The 18895-nt window shown below is 48.9% G+C and overlaps 1 protein-coding gene across 1 annotated transcript in view; it reads left to right on the top strand.

Moving 5' to 3' along the window:
* The window catches only part of LOC102453786 (ATP-sensitive inward rectifier potassium channel 12), a 63542-nt gene that overhangs the window by 21610 nt on the left and 23037 nt on the right, over positions 1 to 18895 (top strand). The window lies entirely within an intron of this gene.

The following is an 18895-nucleotide window of genomic DNA, read 5'->3' as shown; positions in this document are numbered from 1 at the left end:
CCCAGCAGGGGTGTGGGTTACCCATGCATTTCCACGTGCATGACTATATCTGCCCCGTGTGGGTATACATGTGTGTGGATGTCTACTTGTGCTCATTTCTCCGGAATTCAAACTCCTCTCCTGAGCTGAAATTCACCAAGTTTCAGCTATGTCTACAAGGGTCCAACCTGCCCAATGTTCATAGAATCCTAGAGCTGGAAGAGACCTCAGGAGTCATTGAGTCCAACCCCCTGATCAAAGCAAGACCAACCCCGCCTAAATCATCCCAGCCAGGGCTTTGTCAAGCCGGGACTTAAAAACCTCTAGGGATGGAGACTCCACCCCCTCCCTAGGTAACCCATCCCAGTGCTTCACCGCCCTCCTAGGCCAAACTAGACTTCCCCCACTGCAACTTGAGACCATTGCTCCTCGTTCTGCCATTTGTCACCACTGAGAACAGCCTCTCTCCATCCTCTTTGGAACCCCTCTTCAGGGCGGCTGCTACCAAATCCCCCCTCACTCTTCTCTTCTGCAGACTAAACAAGCCCAAATCCTTTAGCCTCTCCTGGTAGGTCATGTGCTTCAGCCCCCTAATAATTTTTGTTGCCTTCCACGGGACCCTCTCCTTTCTGTAATGGAAGGCCCAGAACTGGATGCAGGACTCCAGATGTGGCCTCATCAGTGCAGAATAAAGGGGAATAATCACTTCTCTAGATCTGCTGGCAATGCTCCTCCTAACGCACCCTAATATGCCATTAGCCTTCTTGGCTTCTTGGATGTGTTGACTCATATCCAGCCTCTCATCCACTGTAATCCCCAGGTCCTTTTCTGCTGAATGGTGTGGTACCGTCTGGCTGGATCTGCAGCCAAATGTCATGTCCCCGGGCCTATTGCAGCTCAGGCTGAAGCTGGATATTGCTAGCGTTGTTCCAATACCACCATGGGTCAGGCCTACAAACAAATGAAGGGGGGGGGGGGGCCAACGTACCGTGCAATGGAGCGTGTCCCTCTCCACACAACAGGAAGGAAGCTCTTTCCCCGAGGCCGCAGACAGCGCTGCACATGCTCACTCACATGGCTTCTATTTCCAGCTCACGGAGCAGTGGGCCAAGTTTTCTCCAACAGATTGAGTTTGGATTCAAAGTGATCCTCCCCTCTCCCACCACCCGCTGTCTCCAGGCATTTGGGCGAGCTCACTAGTTGCTGAATGTCTTGCTCCAAATATATGATTTGCTTTTTATATTGTGATAAGGAATACACCCCCCCACACACACACGCACACACTCTCACTCTCACACACACACGTACTTTGTTGCCCTCACATACTCAGATCTTTGCTCTCCTATAGCCACACACTGGTACATTCAGACCCACACGCCCTTAGTCTCACTTAAGACTGATGCTCTCACTAAGAGATCACTACATCTCTGCTGGCCCCACATGCATTAAAGCATCGCCTTTTCTCTAGCCACTTGCTCACCGATACAATCACATGCACATCCTCAGTTGCCTACACATACCCCACTGATGCATGCTCACACACAATTCTTTTCAAGCAGGTAACACTACTTCTTTCTTCATTTGCCTCCTTCTTCCATTCCTCCCCCCCCCCCCCCCCCCGCCCCGCCCTCTGCATACACACACCATTGCAACCCCTGAAAGTGCAGCTGTTTTAGCCACCGGATCCTGTTTGAAATGCAGGGAGGAATATGCATGCAACTTATTGTCTCAAAACCCTGTAATCATTTTGTCAACTGAGAAGCAGCTCTCTGTCAAACACCCACAAGCAAACTGGGAGATTTAATGAACTTGGGAGAGGCACCTGAGATCAGGCTGTGGGTTTCTTTTGGAAGTGGGGTGAGTTTGGAGGTTAGATTCCCTTCCCTTCCTCTTCTCCCCTTTCTCCCCCTGGTTCATGAGCAATACAGCAACTCTCATCTGATGGATTAAAAAGAAAAAAATTCTTTGCAGGAGATTTATAATGCTGGAGAAAATGTGTTGCCACCGGCTCAGTTCTCTAGAGAAAGTGGAATTATGCAATGAAAAGAGAAAGCAATTCAGTGCAAGACGAGAGGTTGGTGGGTTTCCAACAAAGACTAATGGAGCTCCGAGCTCAGTCACCTGGAACCGCTCTAAGAATGGCCCTTCCTGCTTCCGTAGGGCATTAAATGTTCCCTTTTGTTCTCTGTGAACATTCGTTTCTAGAGCCTTTGCACCGGGAGGGGATCGTCACCAATTCGCAAATAAAACCGGACGAATTTTGCCTGTACAACCGAGGAAATCACCCCTTTTTAAGGAGTTGGCTGCAGCAGCTCCCAAACCAGGTGTTTCTTTATAACAACACCTGCTCCTTATGGATGAGGGGAATTCAGGCCTAGTGGCCCAGGGTGGTCCATGGCCCTCCCCCCAGTCTGCTGTCAAAGGCAGCACTGAATGAATGGCTGTGGGATGATGGCTTGCTTTTTGTGACATGAGTACCTAGATCTGAGGGACTAGATGGAGAGCAGCCGGCCGCAGCAGGGCAGGCACCTAGGCATTCCTAGGGAGGCAAAGTGATTGTTCAGTTTGCTCACACAGACTTCTCACTGGCCATGCAGGCGAGTGACTGACTGGAGAACGAATGCGGGGGCCGAGGATGAGTTCTCAGAGAAGTATTGGCAATGGCCGAGAGAGGAAGGCACTGCCCGGCTTTCCTTCCATTCTCTGGTGCCTCTGCAGGTCTGATCAATGGGCCATGCCCACCTCATTAAACTGGTCCCACAGGAAGATGCCTCGTCAGATTTAGGCAGTGTCTCTATACATACATCACAGGGCAGTAAGAGAAGGGCAAGCATGCTCTGAGGGATGGCCATCCTGTTGGGCTATAGGAACACCCCAGTCCTCGCCCGAGCTCTGCCAGTGGGCTGCAGGCATGTGCCTCAGTTTCCCCTATCTGTAAATTGCGGTAAAGCCCCTCACCGCCAATGAATTGGGGTTTGAATAGGGAAAGGAGCAATCTGTTGTTAGTTAGAAGCCCTAACAGGCGAGAGAGAAAGCACTGGGACGGAGGGGTCATGGTGGTTTACACAGCACTCTCTCAGGAACTATCCTAACGACAGCATTGCAGCAGAATCCCTCTCCAGCTCTGCCCTCAAGCCCCCTGAGAACTGCCTGCAGCTCCCAGGAGCTCTCACCCCTTTGGGTCCCACCGCCATTGCCTCTTCTCACCCCTATTTCTCCTCCGCCAGGCAACAGGAGGGATCTCCTGGTCTCGCTTCATGTCTCTGCTGAAAGGTCTTCTCCCCAGGAGACATATGGCCGGAGGGAGGGTGAGAGAACCTCACCTAAGAGGTTCTCTGCCAAGGACAAGCATCCTCCAGGCTGACACGAGAGCCCTCTGGCCTTCTCCCAATGGTGGGGAGGGGAAGGCTGAGTGGCTACCTGGATTAGGTGGGGTTAGGCAGTCCCCAGACCTGCTCTGCTAGAGGCTGGGGGTAGGCTCGCTCACCTGAGCGCCTCAGGGAATTGGTGTAGGGAAGTTCCTCTCTCTTTAACCTCTCAGCTAATGCCGGGGATATTTGTGGCAAGCCTGCAAAGCGGAACTGAAAGGTCAGCGTGATCTCAGCAGAGGAGACACAGTGGCTGTGTCTAGACTACATGCCTCTGTCGGCAGAGGCATGTAAATTAGACAGATCAGCAAAGGCAAATGAAGCCGCGATTTAAATGAGCGCGGCTTCATTTACATTTACATGGCTGCCGCGCTGAGCCGACAAACAGCTGATCAGCTGTTTGTCGGCTCGCGCACTAGTCTGGACGTTCCCCCTGTTGACATCAAAGCCCTTTGTCGGCAGCCCCGTTATTCCTTGTGGCGACAGAGGCATGTAGTTTAGACGTACCCAGTGCAGACAGTGGTGGCCCATCCATACAGGCGAACTAGGCAGTCGCCTAGGGCACCAAGATGATGGCCGTTGAGGGCTTTGGAGGCGGGGTGCCGATCGCATGTTTCGCCTACGGCACCAATTGCCAGCAGATCATCTAGGGCCGCTCCTGAGTGCAGCCGAAGGGCCACGAATTTGTGGAGAAAATATCCTGCAACTTGCCAGACCAGCGCTAGATGCCTGAACAGGCCCCTGCAAGCTACTCTTTGCCACCCAAAGCCTATTAGATCGGAGTGAGCCAGGGAACAAGAGTATTGAGAAGGAGCAAAGCACAAGAGCCGGATCCAGCAGCAGCTGATGTTGCAACGTGTGTATGACGATGAACTGGCCAGGGGTTGTTCCATCCAGAGGATAAGGGTTCTACTACTGCTGCCACCTACAGAAGATCTCCTTCAGCTCAAGCTGCAGGGGCCTGCATGCTTGAAGTTGAATTAACACAGTTTCTGTCCCAGCTCCCCAGATTCATCTGGTCTGTGGCCTGCAGCATGTAAATTCATGATAATGTCAACAGAACGGGGCAGGAGCAGACCTGAGAGTCCTTTCTGGTGGGAAGCTGTGAATGCAGCCCATGCCGCTGCCACTAACTTAGCAGCTTGCTCCTGGCACTACAGGGTCACTCAAGTTAATTGTTTTCCTCCTGTACCCAATGACAATCTCACCTAGAAAGCTGAATGGAGGCAAGGGGAGAACGTGGGGACTTGCCTCCATCAGCTTTTTCTGACTTGCGTTTCAAAGAATCCCCAGAGATTTGGAGACTTCAGTAGCAAGAGGAAGTGTTTTGAGTTCTTTGCTTGTGTGAGAGGCACAGGGCACGTGCCACTGTCTTTAGGAACACTTCTTCATAGTATATGCACAATGTGCCGCAGGTGGCACATGACCAAGATTCACCGCTGAATTTAATCGGCTGGTTGGATCATCAGCTTGCCTGGCTGCGGCCAGCTACTGACCATGAGTGCGACATGATCACTGATCCACCCCGTGGGCCGAGGAGATCCTGGCTTTAATTTCAAACCCACTTGCATGCTGTCTATTGCAAAGTTTGATTCAAATCTCATTGGGTTTGCCGTTCCCTCCGGGTACAGAGCCAGCTTTTCTTGTGTCCTTGGAAAAAGTATTTCTGGGCGAAACTGACCATTGTGCAAAGAGTCAGCAGGCAGTCCTCCAAAGAGGGCTTAAGTGATGCACAAGTACTGTATAGGCCTTGTTCTCAGCACAGGGATGAATTTTGTCCTCTGTCTTAGGTTGCGGGGAGGGAAGCTAAGGTGCCATGTGAAGTCTCCACCATATTCAGCAGAGGATCATCAGAGCAGGGCAAATATCAAATCGTAATGCCACAAATAGGGCTTGGGATTTCAAAGCCAGTTTGCTCTGCCTTTGCCCACTCCCCTCTGAATATTCTACCAAGCGAGTTTGCCAGGCAGGAATGTTTATAGGAACACTGAAGGTTAAGTGATTAGTGAAGAAAATTCGGACAGGTAGTGTCTGTTTGTGCAGTGTTTATGTGGCACCTAGTATAGTGGGATCCTGGTGCAGGGTTGGGCCTCCCATGCACACAACCACTATACAAAATAAAATCATCATCATCATCATCATAATTAATAATAAACCCAAATAGTCACACCGGATACCAGATTCTAAGACTTTGAGCTTATCTCATCAGGTATCAGAAACATGTCAGCTATCCTGATCAAATCATGCTCAGCATGGAATTTCAAAGATCAAACACTCACCATAGACATCTCCCAAAGGTCCAAAGATATCCAGTAAATAATGTTCAGTTCAGAATATCTTTCGAGAAAATTGTGGTTGGCTCGCAAGGAATTCAAGAGCATGCACACACACAAAAAAGAAAGAAAGAAAAAATTTGTCACATGAATGATTGGTTCTACATTAGTTGCTCAACTTCAATAATAAATTCCCCACGAGTAAAAAGGGAAACTGACTAATTGATGGATTATGCAAGGGAACCAGGGAAACTGACTTTCCACTGATGTCAGAGATACCATCTGAAATAACAGAAAACAATATTTTCCTTTTAAATCCCTCACAGTTACCATTGTCTGTGGTGCTACTTGTAGTAACACTAGTAAAAAGGGTCAGAGAAGAAGTGTGTCTGAAATTGTTGTTGTCTCTTGAATTCATTAGTCTAGAGCCAGAGCTGTAAGAACTGCCGGAAGGAATGCTGCCTTCTAAGCAGGGCACACTGCTGCTATTTTGCTCACTTAACCCTTGGAATCTCTTTCCTTAGGGTTAATAGCTATCCACTGATCAGTGGAGAAAATTCTGGCCTGCTTGCTTCAAGTTCTTCTATGCGATAAATAATAGTCTAGTTTGAATACATCTTACCTGATTAGGGTGAATCACTCCAGCCTCATGGGTTATGACCTGCTGTCTATTACATTTGCTAAGATTTTGCAATCCATCTTTATGATAGGATAAAGGCTATTTTTCCTGCTGTTTTTCTGAGTTTACAGATTGTGAGTAACACTGGCCTTACATATGGGTTGCTCTGTAATTTTCTATTGCATTATGGAAGGTTTCCTGCATGCTAGATATCGATCACACAATAAGCCACTCCCAGGCAAGCCTGCTTGTGCTATTGGTTCTCAGTCTGGTTGCATTTGTCTCATTCTTCAACCATCCAAGAAGGATGCGCGGGAATGCAGGTCCTGCAGGGGTGCTGGTATATTGGAATATGTTTTGAAAAAGGAGCATGGAACCGGGAACTGTACAGTTCCCATGATAGGCTTCCTCTTACGTGTCTGTTAGTCGTTGGGCTGCTCTTTGGATGGCTACCCTGCCTATGTTCCATCTTAGGGCTCTATGCCTGCTACCCAGACTTTGGGTTTTGGCATTTAGGAGTAGGTGGGTCTATGCCTACATTCACGTAGAGCAGGGGTGTCCAAACTTTTTTCAAAGAGGGCCAGATTTGATGAAGTGAACATGCGTGAGGGCCGACCATTTTGCCTGACATTCTTTGAATCATTAAAATTAAATGCAAATTAACTATTTTATGCAAAGTTTATTGCAAACGGCATACTTTTCATTTCGTCACATGGATGACAAATCTAAACAGGTGTTAAATCACTCTGCCTTTCATATCTGAAGGCCAGATGAAAAAAAAATCCAGGAAGCTGAAATATGTCAGGAACATTGTAAAGTACATTACATATTATTGGTAATAAAGGTTGTCTGTCAACTTTTAAGTTCAAAAAATATGAACAGGAACATAACACCAAGTATATATGTTGTGTCCAAATATATTTATAACTGATTTAGACCAACTGACATTAACTGAGATTTTACAATGTATTCATCTCAATACATATGGATTCGTTGGGGGCCATAAAAGATAGATATTGCAAATTACCTGTGGGGCCGTATTAAACCGGAACACGGGCCGCAGTTGGCCCGCGGGCCGGACTTTGGACATGCCTGACGTAGAGTATGCAGCACTCTCCTAGAAGCAGGTGGGCAGAGAGGGGGTGGAGACAGGGAAGAAACTGTGTGGAGACTGGACAGAGCCTTGTCTCTTGCCCCTACTCGCTGGGCAGAGAAGCTGGACTGACATAGGCCAGCTGCAAATTGCTGCCCCCTCTCCCTCGCCCATCCCCCTAGGAAGCAGGGTGAGAATTGTGCATCAGAGGTGCATGTCTGAGTCTCCGAGCTTCCTGGGATCAGTGCATTTCATGCACCACCTCTTGCTTTGCCTACAACAGTAGAGGGAAACCTGCAGCCTGAGGGTCATGTATGGGGTTCTGTGTGGGGCCCACGAGACATTTTGTTCACCATTGCCTGTGCGCAGGGTTGCCAGACAGGTTTCTGCCCGTGTATTTTTTCCCTACCAGTCTTACTAAAGTGACACGCATGAAAAGGAAGCGTACGTGGAGTGAGGTGCATGTTGATTGCACACAACGTTGGCTGTGAGAGTCAGGCTCTCCCTGTGCATCCAAACAAAGCGCTGCTACAGTTCAGCTGGCACACCCTGCCAGTTCTAGGTACGCGAGCGCAATTAGCAAAACTGTCTTGGTTACGACAATCTTGTGACCCACTGAGATGAAGGAGGGACACTCATGCGGCCCGCTCATTAGCCTAGGTTGCCCATCGCTGGTCTACAGTCACAGCAAAACTCTAAGCATGTGCGTGAGCTCCGCGCATTTCTCTGGGTCTCCCTTGGGTGTTTCTTTGCTGAGGACATGTGCTTTTAGGGCCAGAGCCTTGGTCTGAGCAGCTGATACCTCATCCCAAGGGCTCTAGTGAGGACTGTAGATTCTGAACTCTAATCTTTGCATGGAGTCAGATGTTACCTCTCATGCCCATACACAGTTCTCCCTGGGGCCACCCATCCAAGAGCTGTGCTTGGCCTTTAACTTGTGTATTGCTGCGCCAGAGACAGATGCACACTTTGTAATTAACTCCAGTTTGCATAACATGGAACCTATGAATTGACTGTGATTCTGTTTGTGACTCTCCTCTTCCCTAGGAATTGACACAAAGGCTTCATCTGTGTTGGGAGGACAGAATGGAAATGACGTAGAATTCTCTGTGCTTGGACAATAATACGCTGGCTCTCCTGGAAACTTCCTGTTAATTTGACTCCCTGTGGGTGCCTTTTAATGACTTAGGATGAATGATGCTCCTTGAGCTCTTGCTGCATACACATTAGACATTGTTAACACTGCCCAGACTCTGCCTCTTGATCAGTGCCACATGCTCTTTGAAGAAATGCAAACTCTGGGCCAGATTCTGTTATGTTTAGCCCATGCTGGGTGCCAGCATGTAGCCCCCTTGGAATCAATGATGCTGCTCAGCCTGAGAACAGTGTCAGAATTGGGTTTTTTGCAGCTAATGATTTTTGTTTGCTAAAGATCATTTGTTTCCTTTGTATCGGGTTATTTATAACAGGGTGAAAGCCAAAGGCATAATTCTGATCCCCTTATTCAGGCCGAGCAATAATGACTAACTCCACTGGGGCTCCGGTTTCCATTTGATATCAGTGGGAGTAATCATGGAGGAAGGTGCTAGTCACAGTACATGGGGCCATCAGAATCTGGCCGGTGGCTATTCACGCCTTATTACAGCTGGTTAAAAACTTTCTGATGGAAGTTTACAATTGGAAAATGCTCATTTTGCAAAAATGAACCATTTCATGCGAACATACTGATTGCGTCAAAAACGGCAGGGAATTATCTGAACATTTAATTTCAGCATCATTATTTTGACTAATAATATACTATAATATAATTAATATAATAATTTCACTCTTAGCAATATGTTCAAAAGAAAGTATGTTCTGAATATTTCATTTGTTTAAAAAAGCCATAATTTTGGACTTTTCATCCCTCATTGGAGACAAACCCAAAATTTGGAATTTCCCGAGTGATGGAAACTCCATTTTGCAACCAGCTCTGCTCACTTCATTAAAGTCTCATCAAATTTTGAAGCACCTCTAGGATCTCTTCCTTCAACCCCATATAACCCCCACCAGCTTTTCACCATTTGGATATACTTCTCTGCTTTTGGGAGTGCTGGCTTTCAGCTTCTTCCTTGCGCTGCTTGGGGAAGGGCCGGAGGGGCAGGGCATGGGGAGAAATTTGTTGCCCGCTATTTCATTTTCCTAGGTTCAAAAAAAATCTTTCTAAGTCTCAGGCAGCCACCTTCTTTCCTGGCGTTGCTCCAGAGACTCCAGAATAATTGTTTCAATCACAGAACATCTTGGCTCCACCATGACCGTATTTACTTGTTTTGTCTCTGTCTAAGAGCTGCTTTGGTTATGATGGGGAGGGATGGGGACAAAGCAGAACCCTGGAGCGTCTATTCTTTGTCAATTATCATGTGACACTGAAAATGCCTCAGCTCTCAGAGGGTTGGGATTTGGACCAGTGGAACTGGCTCTAACATTGACTTGGGCCTGTGTGTTCTATTTTGGACCTCAGGGACTTCCCTCAGGAATAAGTTCATTGCTAGCTGGAGAAGACTTTGTTAGCAGCAAGGGATTGGTATAAGTAGAAGCCCAATCTTGCAGGGTAGTAATAGGCTTCAGCGGGAACGGTGGGAGCTCAGTACCAGCCTACAGATCAGGCTCTCTGGTAGCGGAATAACACTCTTCTATATTCCCCTCTGTTGCTTTCCATTCTTTGGGACGTAGGCCCAGATTCTGGCCAGCCATGTACATGCATCGGGCTGGACTAGAACCAGCAGGAGCAAGGACAAGTTGGCCTACAGGCCTGCTGAAAGAAGAGCTGCAGCAGTGGGTCACGTCAGCATGGGTGTATGCTCCTTGCCCAGGGCCGGCGGCTGTACCCAGCTCCCTGTGTGCTCTGACAGGGAACAGATTGCATGTGCGGCGAGGAGGGGCGGGCGCTGCATTGCTTGAAGAGCTCTCCTCCAAACTGCCTGTTTGCCGCTTTCCATAGATGCCAGGTGTTCTGTGTATGTGTCTCCCCTCGGCAGCTGCCTGGGGAGTCTGTTTTTAACCTCTCCCAGGCACTGTAATTGACTGGTTGGCTTGTCTGCATCGCCACTGCCCTCTGCTAGACAGAGCATCGTGCCGCTGTGCCGTGGCTACAGCCTCGCTGGGTTGCAAGCCCTAATGCTAGAACGGCAGCGGACGAATCTCCTCTCGCTTCCATGACCCCAGCCTCTGTGTTTGGGAACGGCAGCTCCCAGTTCTTTCCCAGTTTGTGTGCAGAAAAGCTGCGAGAGTTTGACGTCCCCTGTGGCCAAGGGCTCGTTCCAGCCCGCTGGCGAGGGGCCCTGTGGTGAGAGTTTCAAAGCGCAGTTCTACTTCTGCTGGCCAGCCAGGCGGGAGGCAGTCGCTGTTTCTGTATGCTCCACGCAAGCCCTTCTCTCTGGAGGGTGGCCACGGGGGTCTCATTCTGTGGTTCACAGGCACAGGGACACTGCACCAACTGGCACTGCTAGATTTGTTTTGAGTGAAAGTGTTTAATTGTCGATGACCGGGTGGGGAAACTGGCAATTTTTTTCAGCTGCTGCAGGAAAGGACTCCAAGGACCCGATAAGCAAAGGAGAGGAGCCTTCCCCCAATCTCAGGGATGGACAGCACAGAAGGAAAAGCCTGCAGCAATCACGGCCGCCTGTGCATAGGCAGGGCATAGATTGGGGAATTGGACTGCTGCCCATGCAGCCAATGGAATTGCATGGTACAGGTAGAACGCACAGCACAGCCGGTCAGGAGCGTGTGTGCCCAGAGACATGCAGGAGGAACAAATGCATGCGACAGCTACGCGGCAGATCAGTGACAGTGCTTGCAGTGGACAGGGTGCTCACTCCCATCTGCCTTTTGCTTTGCTTGTGCCGCCACCTCTCCTCATTCCTTCCTCTGTTTCCCTCCCGCTCATCTGCATGCCTCCACTCAGCCTCGGACGAGCTGCAGCGGCTAACACGGCCCTTTATTTGACTAGAGGAGTTGCTCATGAGAGTCCTGGCTAAGCTCTGCCTGGGTGCCTGGTTTTGATGCACGCTGGCTTCATAAGGCTGCTAGCCCCTGGAGCAAGAAACTAGACTGAGACCTAAACAGGGATCTCCCATCCGGCAATGCAGAGAACAGCAGCTAGGCCTAGGGGACCACCCCGGATAGCTCTCCTGGAGATCCTAATGTCCCTCAGGTAGAAGCCACCCCCAGCCCCTACAATGACAACCAGCTTCCCAAGCATCCTTGAGGGCGGGGGAGGAGCAAGCTGGCCCCGTTTTGCTGAGCGTGGCTGCAGCATTTCAGGAGACATCTGTGTTTATCTACTGGAGCTGGAGGGATTGTCCTTCCCACAGCTCCCCAGCCAGCCTCTCTGGGAGGAGAAGCAGGGGAGAACCAGGGAGGAGAAGCAGGGGAACGCCACAGAGAATCATTGCCTGTTCGCAACCTGCCCCCTGACCTGCCCCTGCCTGCCGCCGAGTATCCTGGCACCACAGTGCCAGCCACGTGGCTCCTTGATGGCTGACGTAAATGTTTGACTGCAGCCCACAAGTGCGTGTACAAACTCGCAGGGTGCAACAGCCACAGCTGCATGGCCTGGGACTGGAATTCCCAGGCTGCTGCTTCTCGGGCCCAGTCCTTTCTTCATGCTAAAAATTCACGCTGCAAATGGGGTGTGTGTGTGGGGGGAAGCTCTTCAGGAAGAGCTGCTGTGCTCTCTCTGGGTGAGAGACACTACACGATGGGACAGAGTCGAATTAAGATACCCAACTTCAGCTACGTTAATTGTGAAGCTGAAGTCGAAGCAGCTTAACTCGGCTTAACACTGCAGGAAGTCAAAGGAAGAACACTCTTCCTTCGACTTCTCTTACTCCTCATGAAAGCAGGGTTACTAGCATTGACAGCTTCGATCTTCCTCTGTAGTGTAGACGTACTCTGAAACCAGCAGCCTTTCCTAAGGACAGCCTGCCCTTAGCCAATGCTCCTCCCCTACAACACTGGTTAACTCCATGAGGCAGGCCAGTGCTGTTATCCCTGCTGGGGAAACTGAGGCACAGAGCAGGGCTCAACTTGCCCAAAGTCACCAGTAGAGCTAGGAATAGAACCCACCTCCCCCCTCAGTGCTCCAACCACCAGCTGATCCTTCTCACACTGTTCTGGGCTTTGCCCACATCCCGAGTCATTGAGCAACTTCCATCCATACATCCGAAGATGGGGAGACAGGGAAACCCAGTAGCCTGAGGAGATTCCTGCTCCTTTTCTCTTACAGCGTATTTCTGTATCATACATTTCTAGATCAGTGGAGTGGAAATCAGCCCCTCTGTCAAAAAAACAAAATCCCTCTGGTATGAGAGGAATCAGCTTCCAAGACCCCACCACGAGAAGAGCAATTCCTGCAGAAGTTGCAGAGAGATGAGATAAGAAGTCTCACCCAGGCTATATAGCCCATGCCCCCAGCCCACACAGGGCTGTTCCTGTGTTCTAGGGCGCCCAGTCCCCCCCGCCCCCGTCCCTGGGCCCTGATCCATTTGGCCCCAGGCTCCCTGTGAAATGCTTCCCTCCCCATCCACAGCACAGCCTGCCGAGTGCCCCCACAGTGAGGACAGCGTCTCGCCCACGTGCAAACTGCAAATTGTCTTTGTAATTGAGCAGGGAATGTTTTAAATTGGAACTGGCAGGTTGGAGCCGCCTGCTGACAGCGGCCGTCTCGCTGAAAAGCAAAGCGGTGCCAGATCCCTGGTCTCTCTCGCCCTCTTGCACTGGCTCAGCCCATTGAGAAGAGCTCCACTAGCCAGGCATACACGGGGAAGGATGCTGGGGGAAAGGGTGGCTTTGGAAGTTCTGGAGACGCAGGCTTTGTCCTCCACAGAGCAAAGCATTGGCAGGGCAAGCTGTCCTCGCGCCCGCCATGGCTGCTGCTGCATGGGAAATGATTTTCTCAGCCTCGGAAAACTTCTGAGAAGAATTTCTGAAATGGGCCCAAAAGTCACTCTCTCAAAACAACGTTGCCTACTGAGAATCCGAAGTAAATACATAAAAATTCAGTTCGGGTCAAGTGAAAAGTTTCCTTGTGGAAATTTGAAGTGTTTTGTTTTGAGTTCAACCTTTTTAATTAAAAATAATTAAACTATCCCTAGCTCAAATTTCTAGCTGAAAAGTTGTTACAAACAAACAAACAAACAAACAAACAAACAAACAAACAAACAAACGGTTTGTTTAGTTTAGAAAAGAGAAGATTGAGGGGGGACATGATAGCCATTTTCAGGTACCTAAAAGGGTGTCATGAGGAGGGAGAAAACTTGTTCATCTTAGCCTCTGGGGATAGAACAAGAAGCAATGGGCTTAAACTGCAGCATGGGAGGTTTAGGCTGGACATTAGGAAAAAGTTCCTAATTGTCAGGGTGGTTAAACACTGGAATAAATTGCCCAGGGAGGTTGTGGATTCTCCATCTCTGGAGATATTTAAGAGCAGGTTAGATAAATGTCTATCAGGCATGGTCTAGACAGTATTTGGTCCTGCCATGAGGGCAGGGGACTGGACTCGATGACCTCTCGAGGTCCCTTCCAGTCTTAGTATTTTATGATTCTGTGATTCTAAGGAAATGTGTGTTGCAAACAGGTCGAAGGGGGACCACCATTTCAAACTTTTGTTTTCCTCCAAAACCTTTTTCAGAATGAGAAATTTATCAGAAAGAAGCCACTGCCTGAAACCACTAACCAAGTTGGATCCCCTGGTTAAGTGGCAGGATTTCTGTGTGTTTGTTTTTACAAATAGTATATAGCACTTGGTGAGATGATTGTATCAGAACTCACTTTACCACCAGCCTTCTGTCCTGCAGTGGTAGTGTTGATTCTAACGCCTCATCTAAATACTGCCAGGAGCAAGTGATTGTACTTAAGGGTTTTTAATACTGTGTGGTTGGTTGGCTCCCAGTTGGGTCGGAATGGACGACTTATTAGTAGGAATGGGCGACTTATCTGGCGGCAGTTTCAGAGTATGACCAAAAGTTTCTCTTGCCTTTTGGGTTTTTTTTGTTTGTTTCTCTTCTTGAGTCTTTAGACCAGTATTTCTTAACCAGTGGTACGAGTACTCTTAGGGGTACTCGAGAGAAGTCTGGGGTGTACATCAACTGAAATTTGTAGAAAACTGAATTTTTGTTTTAAGTCTTACAGCACTTTATTATTTTTGTACTTTTTACACCCAAAAATTTCATCACCCGCTTGGCTACGATTAAGTTGTTCAAACAAATGTGTTGCAATGGTAGAAAAAAAATAGTGTGTCTGAAAACTGTAAGTACTGGGGGTACTTATAATTTTTGGTTTGAAAAAGGGGTACTTTATAAAAAAAAGGTTGGGAAACACTGCTTTAGAGCACTGCTATCGCAGCTCTGTGAGTCCCTGCATCACCAAACTGAGTGAAAGGCAAAAAGCTGGCCTCCTAGAGACGGCTGCTTCAGGTTGCCGTGGTGATCAAACCTCCAGAGGAGCATCTCTGCTACTCTGTCACTTTGGCCAAAGTTGGGGAAGTGAGTAACTCACGCCACCCTGAGGTGGAGGGCGGGTTGGGTGGGGTCCTTATGGGGCAGGGCATTGTGGGTCCTTGTGGGGCAGGGCAGAAGGTGTATGGGGAAGGTGAGGGAGCTGAGGCAAAGGAGGTTGTTGGGAGAGGAAGCCATCACTGGTTTTATGGCTGGGGGGCGGGGAGGAGGGGGAAGGCCAGAGATAGTGCTGGGTGTGGAAATAGAGGGGACTAGCTATGGCGATGGGGGCAGTTGGTGTCTGTGGTGAGAGGCCCTGGTCAGGCTGGTAGTGGTCAGAAGGTCTGGGGTAGGACTGAGCAGCTAGGACACCAAGGCAGGTCTCTCCGGGGCTTCTCAAGCCTTGTTACTGGCTTGTGGAGTCTGGATTAAAATGAAACATTTCTAGAATGAGTCCTCAGAGCATTAGTGTTTGATCATCGCTATGGAAACCTGAGTCAGCTCCCTGTGTGCTGGCACATTGTACTTTAGATACACTGTGTGTGTGTATGTATGTATAGGGTGCGATGCGATGATGGTACAACAGCAGCAGGAATTTTCCAAACATTAGAATTTCATTGCCCGACACCAACTTGGGAGGTTGTGTGAGGTCGTGGCCTGCACACAGGCCACGAGTCAGGTCAAAAGAACAGAAATAAACCCAACAATGATATTGGTTCCTTACCAGAATTATCTATAACAGCGCCGAAAAGGCAGACGTGTTGAGTAAATATTTCTGTTCTGTATTTGGAAAGAAAGCCTATGATGAAGTCTTACCATAGGATAACATTCTTTCCATTCCACTGGCATCTTGGGAGGAGGTTCAACAGTAGCTGCTAAGTTAAGACACGTTTAAATCAGCAAGTCTTAATAACTCACATTCAAGCATTTTAAAAGAGTTGGCTGAAGAACTCATTGGACCATTGATGCTGATTTTTCAATAAGTCTTGGAAAACTAGGAAAGACTCAAAGAAAGCGAATGTTGTATCAATATTTTTAAAAGGGTAAACAGGGTGACCAGATAGGCCTGTCAGTCTCATATCAATTCCAGGCAAGATAATGGAGCAGCTGCTCCACAATTTGATTAATAACGAAATAAAGAGGGTAAAATAATCAATGCCAATCAGCCTGGGTTTATGGAAAATAGTCCCTTTCAAACTAACTTGATTTCTTTTTCTTGTGAGATTACAAGTTTGGTTGATAAAAGAAATGGAGTTAAGGTGACAGACTTCTGAAAGGCCTTTGACTTGGTATCACATGATATTTTGATTTAAAAAGCTAGAACAATGTCAAATTAACATAGCCCACATTAAACCGATTAAAAGCTGACTAGCTGACAGGTCTCAAAATGTAATCATAAACAGGAAATTATCATAAAGCAGGTGTGTTTGCAGCATGTTTAAAGATCCATTCCTGATTCTAAGCTATTAAACTTTTTTAGCCATAGTTTGATATAGTTTGCAGATGACACAAAAATGGGGGGAAGTGGTGAGTAATGCAGAGGGCAGGTCCCTGATGCATAGCGATCTGGATCATTTGGCAAGCAGCATGCAAGCCAATAGAACATGTTTTAATTAGGGTAGCTGTATATGTATATACCTAGAAACAAAGAATATGTAGGTTTTACTTAGAGGCCAGGGGACTCTATCCTGGGAAGCAGAGTTCCCTATAAGCTGGGCATGTGTGGGAACTGCTCAGGAGATTCAAATGCTGCCCAGCTGAGTTGCAGAATGCCCACAGCTAAGTTTTTTGTTTCTACTGATGGTGCACATGCCTTGGTGCACATAAAATTTATTCTGCACGTGTGCGGAAAAAATCCTCCCACAGAAGAAAAAGACTAGAGCGCAATGTTGCTAGGAAGCTGTGATTCTGAAAAAGATTTGAGGAAGGGGATCGGAAGGGCTAATTTAATCCTCAGATGCATAAACAAGGGAATCGCAAGCAGGAATCGAGAGTATTTGGCACTGGTTCGACTGCTGCTGGAAGGCTGTTCTCATGGGTGTGCACACAGATTTGTTATTGTAGGGTTGCTCTCATGGGCGGCTGGTAATGTAGGCAAGGGAAGGCACAGCCTTCCCAAAACTGCCTACATGCCCGACTGCCAAAGGCTGAGGGCTTCCCTGGGGAAGGCTAGGGCCAACTTTCCCGGCTACTGAAAGCCTAACCTTCCATGTGGCCAGGAAGTATTGGGTTGGGGGTGGGCAGGGCTTGGCTCCAGGAGCGGGACAGGGCAGGGCAGGGCTGGGGTTTGCCTTCCCCGGATGGACTTTCATCCACTGCCCATGGTTGCTCTTTTGGGCATGGTTATGGTAGAATGACTATGTGCTACCAGTGACATGAATCCGAGTTCTTAGCACACTTTAGAATGAGAGCCCGTCTAGCTGGGTGGGCTTTGTAGGCATGAAAGAGATCTTGCTTTTTCCTGCTGGAGGTGTCCCCAGAACCCCTGGCCAGGGCCTGGTGTAGCTGGTAGTGAGTTGCATTGCCTGGCGTTCTTTCCAGCTGCAGGTCGCCGAGGGCAGTGAATTAGGAAGGATTAATTGCTTGGTCCCAGAGGGGGGAGCGCAAGCCCCGGAGTTATGTAACTCCCCTCGTTAAGCAATAAAACCATCCGATAAAGCAGTTCCTCTTGGCTTGAACTCGCTAATACCCCGCCCCGCCCCCTCCTTCAGGAAATGTTCCGCTGTGTCAATAAAATGAGGCGGATATGATCCGGGGGCAGGATGGAGCCCAGATCTTCCCAGCTCCTGCCACGAGCCAACCCAGCAAAGCTCTTTTCATAACAACCAGGCGCAGCAATGAAGCGGCAACTGCCTGGCCTGGCACATCGCCCCGGGGAGGAGGGTTCACCCTGCCAAGGGGAGCTCAGTTTATGCTGGGGTGAGCGAGAGGAAGGGAACTTGCGGAGAGTTACAGGTGCATTGAGGGTTCCCAGCCAGGGCTGGCAGGTCCCATGGGTTGGATGGGGGGTTTGCACAGTGCATGAAATTTCCTCAGCAGCAGTGGCAGCATCACCCTGCAACGATTTGTGGGACGGTGGCCCTTCATTCTGTGTTTTGGCTGCCACATTTTTAAACAGCGAAGGAAGTGAGCCCCTGAAAAGGATTGGGGTGACCCCTCCCCCATGCAAAGTGAGGGGAAATTCCTGGTGCTTTGTCTCTCCTCACAGCCCAAATGGCCATTAAATCCCAGATTCAAAGGGCTCGATCCTCATCTAAGGCCAAGGTGTGCACAGCCCCAGTCTGGGCACTGGAGCGGCTAGTTCTCTTGAACAGCTCATGAGGCACCTCCGTGATGCTCTGTCCAGAGCCAAACCTGGCTTGTTACGGGGCAGGATGCTTGTGAGGGATGGGTCTCTGTCGATTCCATCCAGCCATCATGTTTTAAGTCTTCCAGGGAGTCTTTTCCATCCTGCTACCGCTGGGTCAAAGTTGCAGGTAATTCTTGGAAAGTAGCTAATAAGCTGTCATGGGGGGAGGTGTAAATTTCCCCTCCTCTTCAGTGTGCTGCGTGTGGGGCCCCTCCTTGCACCTGGTCCCTTTGGGCTTTAATGTCCGTGGGTCTCTGAATCCCTTGAGCATTCTGCTTCAGTCCAGGCCAGAAGCTCCAGGAGACTTGCTGCTCAGCTGGACTGGGCAATTCAGCTCTTGATCTTGGCTACAGAACCTCAGAAGGGGACTGTCAATGTTGGATTATAGAATCACAGATGGCTAGAACCCTAGAACTGGAAAGGACCTCGGCAGATCATCAAATCGAGTCCACTGCCCTCATGTCAGGACCAAGCACCATCTAGATCATCCCTGACAGGTGTCTATCTAATCTGCTCTTAAATATCTCCAGTGATGGAGAGTCCACAACCTCCCTAGGCAATTTATTCCAGTGTTTAACCACCCTGACAGTTTGGAAGTTTTTTCCTAATGTCCAACCTACACCTTCCTTGCTGCAATTTAAGCCCATCGCTTCTTGTCCTATCTTCCGAGTTCAAGGAGAATAACTTTTCTCCCTCCTCCTTGAAACACTCTTTTAGGTACTTGAAAGCTGCTATCATG

Source organism: Pelodiscus sinensis, chromosome 15 (assembly GCF_052426305.1).
Source record: "Pelodiscus sinensis isolate ZL-2025 chromosome 15, ASM5242630v1, whole genome shotgun sequence".
Classification (NCBI taxonomy): Eukaryota; Metazoa; Chordata; order Testudines; family Trionychidae; genus Pelodiscus; species Pelodiscus sinensis.
This window is presented reverse-complemented; position numbering and strand designations above follow the sequence as displayed.